The 11,903-nt window shown below is 54.4% G+C and overlaps 1 protein-coding gene across 3 annotated transcripts in view; it reads left to right on the top strand.

Moving 5' to 3' along the window:
• LRFN5 (leucine rich repeat and fibronectin type III domain containing 5) overlaps positions 1–11,903 on the top strand; it is a 58,642-nt gene that overhangs the window by 1,952 nt on the left and 44,787 nt on the right. The window lies entirely within an intron of this gene.

Raw genomic sequence — 11,903 nt, 5'->3', positions numbered from 1 at the left:
CCGGGCTTGGGGCCGTCGCGCCTAGGGAGGCACGGGCACAGCGGGGCTAGAAGCACCTATGAAAGCCCCTTCCTGTGCTTACCAGCACAGGTCTGCCATGAGAGTTAACGTGAGCGCTGCCCTCTCGCATTTCCATCTGTGGCGCTGGGCAGCAGCGTTTCCTCTCCTGCACCTTTGCCTTCTCCCTCTCGCCTGGCCCATCGTGTCTCTGGGGCAGGGACTGTTTCTCATTGTGTTGAGTGTCTAGAGCAGAAGGATGTGTTAGTCTCGGTTCTGGATGTGAACACAACCTCACCAATCCCCCAGACTGGGGGTGGGAGAGCTGGGTGCCTCCAGCTAAGCCCAGCCCCATACAGCCTCCAGCTGACTGTCACGGAGCTGGACAGGCCAGGAGTCCCGGCGCCTCGGTGACTGTGCTGCCGTGATGGTGGTCTTTCCCACCATGCTTGCGTTTCCCATGTTCCCAAAGCAGCGTGGTGCCGGTTCATGTCTTCCGAGCATCCCCGGGCAAGTGCTGTGTGCCCAGGCCTGTTCCAAGCCAGCGCGGCCAGGCAGCAAACCAGTGAGATGAGATGGATCCATCCCTGGTCTTCAGAGCCTGTTTGGTTACCGCTGCGGGTCTGCGGGCGCTGCCCGCGTGGCAGGGCCCTGGCTGGCCCTGGCAGTACCGCTCCTGGCCGCAGCCGTGCCCAGCAGCGCGGTGCGGAAATGCCAGCCTGGCCGCGCGTGCTGGCGCTGGTTCTGCCGCGGTACGGCCTGCCTCGTGGCAGGCCCGGGCTGCCCTGGGCCTGGGTACTCGGGGCTGTGTGCTGCCTCGGGGGCTCTGGCTGGGCTCACCGCTAGCTTAGAGACGTTCCCCAGACACTGTGGGCTGTGCAGGGGCTTCGCCTTGGTGTCAGCCCCCGGGCTCCGCGGTGCTGCTGCGGCCTGCCGTGGCAGGCGGAGGTGCCCCGTGGGCCCCAGGACGAGGCCTGGTGATTTCTCTGCTGATCCATTAGTCGGGTTCGGTTCTGCACAAAGAGCCCTACCAGAGCTGGAGTGTTCTCAGTGCCCAAACACCTTCCCGATCTACGTTTCTAAATATATACTGTACTCAAGGGATTATGCATTTGTTTAAATGCATAATAAATGCATTTAAATGCGTAAAACTGTATCAAAATGCATACCGGAGCTTGCCAGTTAGGCCTCGAGTCACAAGCCCTCACTAAGAACCTTCTCCTGGCATATTAGCTCGCCTTTCTGCTTTCAGAAAGAGCAATTACTGGTTTCATCATGGCAGCCCAGTCAGTGGAAGTAAGCCCTGCATATTTCAGGTGCCTGGTACGAGTTCAAAGGCGAACTGATTCACCTGTTTGCCAGAACACACGCAGCTGCAGGAGCGGGCTCCCCACCGTGCTGTCCAGCGAGGGCCGGTGGGCTGAGCGCTCCTGTCTCCTGTTGCGACCAGGAGAAGGGCTGGGCTCTGGTGCGGCACTGTCCAGGATGCTTTCCCTAGGGGCTTGGGTTGAAATTTTCATACAACTTTGCTCATCTGGAGAGGCTCCTGTTTGCCATTGTAGGTATGAACGGTGACAGGGTGAGGTTTAAGACAAGGGCAGAAGGGTAAGGGTTGCCTGCCCAACCCAGGAACTGGGCTGACTGGGTGGAACAGAGGACAGGACAGGTGGAACCCAAGAAGAAATGTGGCAGAGCAGCGTGTCAAGGAGGAACCAGATCTTCCCCAAGCAGATCTCCTGCGGCTGCCATCACTGTGGTGGCTGAGTGTGTGGGTTCTCCCCCAGAGTCGAGGAGACGCAAAGGCAGGTGTGCCAGGAGGGACGGGCTTGGCAAGCAAGGGTGCCTGCAAGCTGCAAGTGCCTTGGAACGATGGAGCACCCCGAGGTGCCTGGAGGGCTTGTCATCCACTGGGGCACATGGAGATATTTCAGAAGCTGGAGAGCTAATGGCTTTCCATTGCTGATCAATATTGCCTATGCTTTCAGATGTGGTAACAGGTTCAGTTTTATAGAGCAATCTTTTGAATATTCTCTGAGCAAGCAACCGGTCCAGAAAATCATTCTAATAGCTTTGCTATTAACGGGCCTGCAGAACTTGAGCCAAAGAGAAAAGGCTTGTCTAAGTGCTATTGAAGCGTTTTGGACCAGGCGTATTCCATGCATTAGGGAAGATTTGTGCTCCTTTGACCAGACATCACTGAGTGTTGTCTATTTATACACATCTAAATATAACCTCTGCAGTCTTCAGACTTTTCTAGCTAGTAGTAAAATTACTTTTCGATATCCTGCTATTAAAATGTGCTTGCTGACACTATTTGATGAGTTCTGTGCTGAGAGAGGTGTGTGTGTGTGTTTTAAATAAAAACTGTTCTTGAGCTAGTTACTTAAAATGCTTTGGAAATGAAAGCTTATTGTCCATCCATGTTGGTGGATAGCAGGAAGAAATGTGGTTGAACAGAAGCAATACTGGAGACATGCTCCAGTCTGGAAAGCCAAGTCCAAACCAGTAAAGGTTTTGTTGCTTAAGAGTGAACCATTCTTTCTGGAAATATATATCAAATAATCCTGTGCTTTGCAATGAAATAGAAACATTTGCTTCTAATTAGTCAGATATACCTTCTGGTACCGTGAAGTTTGAGACATCGTTTTGAAAACAAAATGACAAATCTTGAAGAAGAAGTAACTTCTCATTTGCTCGGGGCGTGTGGCGGGGTATTGGTGCTCCTGCTGGGCAGCCCGTCTGGTCCCGTAGGAGCTCTGAGATGGGACCCAGCCCGTGTTGGAAAGAGGGAGGAGTTCAGGGAGGAGGGAGCAGGATTCTCCTTCACGATGAACCCAACGGTGCGTTCTGGTAGATCTGCGGGTCTTGGTGTGCGGCAGCTGCCGTGGCTGGAGCCCAGAGCCCGCAGTGCCGGGCAGCCTGCTGCCCGCTGCACGCGCTCCACGGCGGCACGGCGGGGAGCTGCCGGCGTGGGAGCTGATCCGAGCCGTGGTGTCACTGTGTGCCAGGGTGGAGAGGGATGGCAATGGCTGTCTGGGTTGTGTTTTGGAAACGGTGTACAGAGCCAGGGGTGAAAGACAGTGCCCTAATTCCAGGCTATCATAAGTATTCCCACATACCCCTGCTGCGGGGGGACAAGTCTGTGTTCATGTATGCATTTCTCTGGAGCTAGTGAAGGTCTTGTGGGCTCCTGAGGAGGGATGGAGAGCTCTGATCTGCTCCCAAACAACAAACAGGATCGCTCGTTGGTTGTGGTGTGATAGTAATGGCTGTCTGACTGGCCTGCAGCCCTCATGAAATAGTAATGACAATCACTTTATTTTCTGTGGCAGCTCTCGCTGACAGTTCTTGGAGAACTAAGAGAGGCTACAGAGGGAGGGAGAGGGATTGGTATGCATGAGGGAGGAGATGGGGCAAGGGGAGGGTGAGGACAGGACCTCGGAGGTCCCTGAGCAGGGTTGCTGCATGCGCAGGATAACGGAGGACAGTTGCTGTGCCCCCCGGGATAGCTCTGGCCCCTCGGTCCAGGCTCCATTAGCCAGAGGTGTGTCGTGCACAGGAGCCATGCCCTGCTGAGGACCCATGGGCATGGATTTACATGGCAACTGCTGTAACTTTAGATGGGTCTAAGGGGGTCTGTGGTGTCCGAAGGCTCTGTGCCTGCGTGCCCCTGTCCTGGCTGGCTGGCCTCCCCCTGCCTTGGTGCTGCTGGCTGGGGCGCTGTGCCTGTGGCCTGAGCCAGGCGGCAGCTCTTGTGTTCCCGTGGAATAAATCACTCTACAAATAATATTTGCCCCGAGCAGGCTAAATAATGCAAAAGGTGATTTGTCAAATGGCTAATTCAAGCGATAATGGGAACCTCGGTGAATGCCTCTCTAATTGCGTAGCATGTGGCCAGCAGTAACTCTGAGTGCTTGAAGCTGGTTCGGGATGCTGCAAAACCTGTGTCCGACACCTTGGTTTTGAGGTTGCTCTTCTAGATGAAGTTTCTCACCAGGAACTGTCTCTTAGCAAAACATTTTTGTGAAAACACTATTAGCTAGCTTTACTTTAAAGCAGAATATCTTTTTTTTCCCCCATAAAGTTTTTGTTTAGGCTTCTCTGTCAGGATCATGTTGGAGTTCTTTTGGATTGGAGACAGATATAACTCCCTAGTTTTCATTGCCTCAGCATTGTTACGTCGCCAGATAGCTGATACTCCCTGGGTATTTATTTCTAATTCTTTGTACTACCTGGCCTCTGTGCTTGGCCAAAGGGGACAGAGGCGCAGGAGGCCTGGCCTTGACAGAAGAGGCCACAGCAGTGAGGTGTGACAGTGGTGTGCCTCCTGTAGCAGAAGGACTGACCACCGGCTGTATTACAGCAGATATTCAAGGAAAACACAAGCAAGGAAGGAAAAGCATGGTAGAAAAAGTCACACCGAAAGGAAGCTCCAAAATGCGTTTTTTGTACCCTGGTGACAGTGCTGCTGGTCCTAGGATTTGGGATGGGATTTCTTTAACAATGCTGAGAAGTAACGCAGAGGTGATTTGCTGCTCGTGGGTGAGGTGTGGGTTAAACTCCTCTGGGTTTTAGCCAGAGTTACAAGTTTACCCTTTACGTGAAGTCTCTGCCCCAGCGAAAAAAGGCACACACAGCGGGCAGCACTGCCAGTGCTCTGGTAGCTGCATTGTTTTTGGTTTCATGAGCGCACTTTTAAAATACTTGATGTAAAGACCCCCTGACACGGCTCTGTGGGAGCAGGTCTGAGTAAGGCGAGCAGGATTTGTCGCCTTGTCAGCTGTGACTCAGTGGTTCTGCTGGGTATGTGGTGTTTCACAAGACAGCCTTCTATTCGGGACCATGATTCAGCTATGCTGTGCTGTACAAAGCTGTTTTTGCTGTGCTGTGGGCAGATTTGCTGTGCTCGGGGCTCCTCCTGACACGTCAGCGTTGCATCTCATCTCCGTCGGAGCCTGGCTGCAGCGATGCTGCTCTCGTGGGTTGGGGCCGGGCTCCAAACTGCAGCTCCAGAGCGGTGACCGCCGCTCTCCTGCCAGCCGAGCCTGAGCCCTGGGAGCGGTCTCTGGAGACCGGTGGCACCTGGTCGGGCGAGCGGCACTGCCCTGGATGCGACCAGCGAGCCCATGCAGGCTGGCACAGGAAACTGGGCATCTTCCACCGCTGCAGTGTAAGGAAACGAGATGAGGGCAGTACAAGCCCCAGTTCAGGCTCCAGTGGTGTTCACCGATGCACAGCGGCAGTGTCCTGACAGGTGCTGTGCGGGGGCACAGCCTGTGGTGGGGCTGGGATGTGCTGTGGGTAGGTCTGGATGAGGACCTTTCCTCGTAGTGTCACTCGTGGGTCTGGCAGCACTCGGGCCCTCTAGGCTTTGGATCCTAGGGAGGTTTTTGTGCACATCTCAGCTCCGTGCTGCACCTCTGTGACTTCTCTGTTTGAGCTGTGTGTGCATGCCCTGCTGCTGGGGGAAATAGTGGGAAGGGAGCCGGTGCACAGGCTGGGAAGAGCTGTGCTGGGGGCTGGGACTATGGGGTGTATGTGGAAAGGACCGGCTCTCCAGGTGACCTGTTGCTGCAGAGGCACTTCCAAGCACAGCACCTGCACAGGGGACCCCTCCTTGGGCTGCTCATCACTTGGTGCCATGGCCTTAGCTGAGATGGACTAGGCCACTCCAAACAGATGTGTCCTTGTCCCCGAGCATGTGGCAAGGAGTACACTTAGTGACCAGTTTTGAGGGTGTGGTCTCCTTTCCAGTTGCTCCTTGTTCTCTTGCATGGAGCCCCCGTCTCACTGCAGGTGGGCACCGCAGGTGCCCCACTTACGCCTCCCTTCTCTGCATCCCCATGTTGGCAAGCAGCGAGAAGCCCTCCTGTCGGAGTCTAGAGCATGTTGGAAATACCCAAGGGGACATGGTTAGTGCCCTACCGCAGCTGGTTGTCCCAGACAAGGCGGTTTGCTCGAGTTCCAGACAGAAGATGTTTCAGCTCATGGTTTAGTAAACAGAAGGACGTGCATAGCCATGTACGTGTGCGGCGATGGGTGAATACTGTGCTCCCACAGCGAGCAACTTGCTGTGATGTCTGTTCCGCCCAGCTGTTGCCCTCACAACTGCTCTTGCAATTAAAAGTTGCAGAGCAACACTTTTGTCTTACCCTGCTGGTATAAAACAGTCTTTTTGGTTTTTTTAATAGTTTCTTCAGAAAACTTCAGCACCCCAGGGTGTAATTCTTGTACCTCCAGCATCATTAGAGCGGATGCTTCCACCAGAGCCATTTCGAAGATCTGCTCGTGCAGGACCTGAGCGTGGCTTCTTGTCTCGCGGCATCCTTGGTGAGGGCCCGGTGCACCGGTGGTGTAGTCCTTCTTCCAGAGTGGCCCTTAACGTACTTACGTAGGCTTAACTGTACGCGAGTAATCCTTCTGCAGTCAGTAGGACTGTCCACGCGCCTCGGGGCGTTCCTGGCTCTGGGCCCTCTCAGCTGTGCCATTGCCCTTGTTACTGCAGGCGCGGAGGGTCAGGCCATGCTAACACATGCCCGAGCTGCGCACCTGCTTTTGTGGCTGTGTCCCTGCTGAGGCACGGTGCTGCCCGGGGCGGGGGTCTGCAGGGCGCTCTTGGAAACCCCTGGGCGTGGAGAAGCTCCTGGAAGGAGTAGAGAATGCATGCTGTAAAGCACTAGCTTTTAAAAATCTCCTGGAAAGCCATAAAAAAATCACAGTGCCTTGGTGTGGGTGGGAGGTTTACAGTGAAATACGTCTCACCAGCTTAGGGGGAGGTTTGTATTTCTTTGCGTGACATATGGTGGTCTTCAGTGAGTGTTGGCCGTTAGCGTTGAGTCTTGAGGAGTCATGACGGGCTCCCCTGACAGGGTGGCGTTTGACCGAGCAGAGCGGTGCGATGTGCCGGCACGTACCCTGAGCGCTGGCTTGCAGGCGGGGTGCCGGGCTGGCTGCTCGTCATGGGTGCTGCTTGCAGTGGGACCCCGCCGGGCTCTGCCCAGTGCCACGGTCCTGGGGGTGTGAAGATAGACCTGGGGCGTGAGCGTTGGAGGGGGAACAGGCAGGAGTGCTGAGAGCAGAGCTGGTCGCTGCCCGCCTCCTGCTTCTCCCCTTCCCGGAGTGCTTCCAGACCCGGCTGCGGGATGTTGGGCCGCCTGGAGCTGAGGGTCGCCTCCGGGATTCGCCCCCCACCTTGCTGTGGTGCAGGGTCTTGGGGCTCCCCTCTGACCCACAGCAAAGCGCTGGGCACCGGGGAGCCCCCCGGGGACGGGGATGCCCTGGCTGACGCCATCCTGCCGTGCAGGCGCGGGACGGCGGCGTGTCACGGGCGCTCTCCCAGCTGTCCTGCGCAGACGCTCTGTTTGCTCGGCTCTGAGTAAGCAAGCAGAGCACACTCGGGCTTGCTGCTTGTGTTCCAGCAGCCTGACCTATAGACATTTTGATGCAGTGGTTGAAACAGGAGGTTACTTCCCCCAGGTCTCACATTTCCGTTGTATTCATTATTGCCTATTACTGCCCTGGGTCAGGCATTCTGTTTCTAACTTGTTTTATTTAAGAAGCATTCTGCAAACAAACGCCTTCTGTGGATTGAAGTAATCCCCATGTTCTTCCCTGTTCATAGAAGGAAAACATGATAAATATCATGGAAAAAGACACAGTAGGTCAGGATGGATAGTTACAGCTGCCTGCTAGTTCCAGATGAAGATTGCATTAATTTCGAAGGGAACAAATTAGGAAAATAGTTTTTAAATGAGCTTTACTAGCATAGCATTGTGCAGTATATAAAAATGAGTAAAAGATAAACTGCTTAGGTAAATGCCCTTTGATTGCTTGCATTGCTCAGCCATGTGATCCGCGGTAGCTCTCCTTGAGCATCGCAGCCCCTTGCTGCTCACGTAGGGGCTGCGTTATTGTCTTCTGTGGTTTCACTGAAGGGTACAAAGAGCTGAACTGAATAAGCTTAATTTCTTCTAAGAAGCATTAAGGAAGCCTATGTACAGACCGTGCGACTGTACTTAAATTGCATCTGGAAAGTTAAAATAATAACAAATAACAATAATGAGGAGTGAAATTGTGGCCAGCAGTATGCAAGACCCGGAATGCCATGGAGAGGCCAGACTTGCTCATCGCCCGCTGAAATTCAGGCCATATGTGAAACCAGATACCCAAATGGTTCCCTAATGGTCAGTAATTCTTCCTTGATTTATGTTGAGAATGTGAAGAGAGGTGAAGGATAAAAGGGGAGAGTGAAAGGCAAGAGCATTGCAATTGCCACACGAATCAGAAGGATCACTCATACTCTGAGGACGCAGTGTGTTTCTCCTGTAATGCTGGACACGGCGGATCTAAAGCAAACATCTCTGTGGAGCAGGGCACACGTCCCGCGAGCGGCCGGCACCCCGTGCAGCACAGGGCAGCGGGAGTTTCGTGGACACAGTCGTGTTTACATCTGTGTTAGCACGTTGTGTGGTGCAACAGCAGAGGATTTCTAGGGTGAGATGATGGGTGGTGAGGACCCGATGTCCCCACTGTGTGTGTTTGGGTAGTTAGGTGGGACTTGGTGTTGGCAAGGTCTGATGGACTGAGTGCAGATTAGGGGCTGGAGTGCCCCGAGGAGGTTGCAGTGATCTTCCCCTTGCATTCTGCCTGGAAAGGGGACCATCTGCCAGCTTGGGACAGCTCTGCGGTGCACACCGCAGTGGTGGCGTCACCCCCGGCATGCTGGGGTGGGCAGACGGCCTGCGATGGAGGGTATCTCTGCAGGCAGGGCCGCTGTGCTGGGGGGATGGGGTCTGACTGGCCTCTCCTGCCAGCAGTGGTGGCTCCACCACCCGCAGGAGCGGTGCTGGTGCTGGGCGGTGCGGTGTGGAGCAGAGCAGAGTGCTGGCTTGGCTCCCTTGCAGGCTCAACCCAGAGCCAAACGCCGGCGTATGACACTCCTTATCTCTCCAGCTCAGAAATGCAGTGCTCAGGGCATCCTGATGGATTTGTGACACTCCCCGTGGGACTCTGCGCTCATAAACCAATTAAAGGATTACATCGTTATAATGTGGAGAGTATTCTTTGTTTATTAAGTAATGCAGGTATAATTCAATTAGTGACAGGCTGACCTGCTGATGTCAAGATGTGGATGCCAGCCAGGTCAGAGTCTTGAGCTCTGCTTCCCAGCACGGCGCTTGCGCGTCTACCCTCTGCACCCGCGTGGCAATAGCCGGAGGGAGCCACCACCCCCCGGTAGCTTTCCCTGCCCTGCACAGGGCTGGGGGGAAGCCAGGGGAGGGGGGACTCTGCAAGATGCCCACTCTGCTGCACCTTCTCCCAAATGTCTGCCCCCGACTGCTCTGGCGCCTAGCAGGAGGTGAGCCCGGGTGAAGCTTTGGTCTGATCCTGTGCGGCGTGTCCTCGTCCCCCGCACGGGTGCTTGCCCACCGCCTCCCCAGGGGAGGCCCCGGCCGCAGGGCGCTGAGGCAGCAGAGGTACCCACCGTGACCATGCCTCATCCCACCACGTCAACCTGCCGCAGCCTCCGGTGCTGCCTGCTGGGGAGGTGAGACCCAGGTGCTGCCCTGCTGCCTTCCCTGGGGGCTCCTCCAGGCACGGGGTGAGGGTGCGCGAATGGGCGGGGGGAGCACGACCTGGCTCGCCGGGGCTTTCGGAGCACAGATGTCCAGCCCCTGCACCTGCGCGGCTTCGCTGGAATAGCTGCCCTGGGTCACGTCTGAGCACTAGTTAAACCGGGATTTTCTTAAGGCTTTTACTACTGTGATGCTTTGTGAGATGGTTTCAATCTAGGCTGGGTCTGTAATATTCAGCATGGCTCAGAAAGCACTGTTTCACCAAATAGTGTCCAACATGTGGTCTGTCTGACGGCATGGTGTGTACCCTCCGTACCCCCTATGTGGGTGACCGTGGGTGACCACGCTCCCCTCCCCGTCCCCAGCTCAGGCTCTGCTGTTGGTGCTCTACCGCATTTCCAGCTGCCCGTGGCACCGTGACGTGGGCTTGGGAATGACTGAGTGCCATGATGTGGATGGAGATGTAAATGGGGGCTAAAACATCTGTTCCCTTTGGTGGGGTCCTAAATGCTGAGAGTCCTGTACACAGGGAAATCCTTCAGGTCTGTGCTGTGGGATTACACCGCAGAAGTGCAGGGAAGGCAGAGGACACGGATGTTTTCCATAGCGATTGCATGGCCCCGCTCTGAAAATACCTGCTCAGAGGTGTTTGTGACTTGTGGTGCCTCGGCATCAGAGCAGCGCACAGGCTGGGCACTCCTCTGCCAGCAAAGAGGGGCGAGGAAATGTAAAATCTCCGTTACCTCAGTGAGACTGTGCATGAGTAACTCAAGTGTCGAATATGGCTAACTCGGTGGGTTTGGAGATAAAAAAGTTTAAGTCTCAGTGAGAGGCGATTTTCCCTCAAGCAACAGGCATACCATAAAACTCGGCCAGCGTGTAGCTGGGACTGGGTGGGTACAAAAGGCGTTTGCAGACTGCCAGAACTTTCCAGCAGGACCAGGAGGTTTCGCTGGCCTAGATAATGAATACTGGTCAGAAGCATGCTCTGGTTTTCCATGCAGTCTCATGACAAAATTATGCTTAGTTTGCACACAGATCAGGGAATGCCTCCCTCCCTACATGTTGAATGCAAATATAATGCGAAAAAAGGGGGTATCTACACACGTGTGTGCAAATATAGACACGAAGCAGCTCATGTAGCCTGGCAGTGTGGGAGCAATATAACCACCTGACAGCAGAAGAGAATTATCTCTGAGGACCAAAGACTGACTTGTAAACCCTGGAATAAATTGCTCTTATTTTGTAGCACTTACTTTCTCGGCTGCACTTTGCAGGGAGTTTGCTTGTCTGCCCGTTACTGTTCATCAGAAGGAAAACCCCAAACTGCCAGTAGTCTGGCAGCTGTCTTTACAGTAAACTAGGCACAGAAGGTAAAATAAATAAGGCCCCGGCAGTAAACTGTTCCCCCGCCAAAAAACGTAAAAGACAGAGGAGGGTGGGAGGGTGGTCCCGGTTTGCAGGCGCGGAGGGGAGCGGCTGGGGATGCTGCAGAGGAGGAGCTGCCCTCGCCCCCCGCTGCCCTCGCCACCCAGGGCAGGGGAAAGCCCAAGCCCTCAGCAGACCGATTCCTGCCTTATGGGGGAATAAAGCCTTTATTTCCGTCCTGACAGTTTGTGAGATATTAGATCATAAAATCCTGATTCTCCTTATAGAAAAACCCATCACAGGAGAAAAGCATGTACTTTTTTGGGTGCAGGGGAAATTAATGCTGATTTCCCAGTTGCTGCGAGGCCATGCTGTGGTAACCATGGCAACCGGGCTTCAAAGACAAGGGTTAAAATACAGGTTTCCCAACTTTGGTACCAGCAGAGGAGCCGTCCTTGGAAGATGCAGGTTTGGGAGAGCGGGAGGGATGCATGGCTCAGCCCCCTCCCCGGGGAGGGCACTGCTGGCCGGACCGGTGGCACCCTTCACAGCAGCCTTGTTTTCCTGGGACTGATGCCTTCCGCTACCGTATTTGTGATGGTTTAAATCTGCCAGAGAAGCCTTCAAGCTTCTTTCCGCGAAGCTCAAGCAACTTCTTCATATCTTTCCCAAAATGACAAGATTTGAGCCTGTTTCCTTGGAGGACAAAAGTGGAAGCTTGGGATCTCCGTGGTCAGTCACAGCCTCGCAGCTCTCCCGTGATGCTTGGTGTGAGTTTCCACGTGCTGGCAGTGATGAGCTTCTTGATGGTTTTCCTTTTCCTGTCCTTGTGCGATGCAGTATCGTGTTTTCTTTTCACCTGTGCCCTGCTGCTTCCTTTAAAGCATGGAGCTGCGTAAGGCGGTAGCTTTGGCATGGCATTCATTCCCATAAAGAAGTTTGTACACTAACGTGGTACAATCA

This window comes from Phalacrocorax aristotelis, chromosome 9 (genome assembly GCF_949628215.1).
Source record: "Phalacrocorax aristotelis chromosome 9, bGulAri2.1, whole genome shotgun sequence".
Classification (NCBI taxonomy): domain Eukaryota; kingdom Metazoa; phylum Chordata; class Aves; order Suliformes; family Phalacrocoracidae; genus Phalacrocorax; species Phalacrocorax aristotelis.
This window is presented reverse-complemented; position numbering and strand designations above follow the sequence as displayed.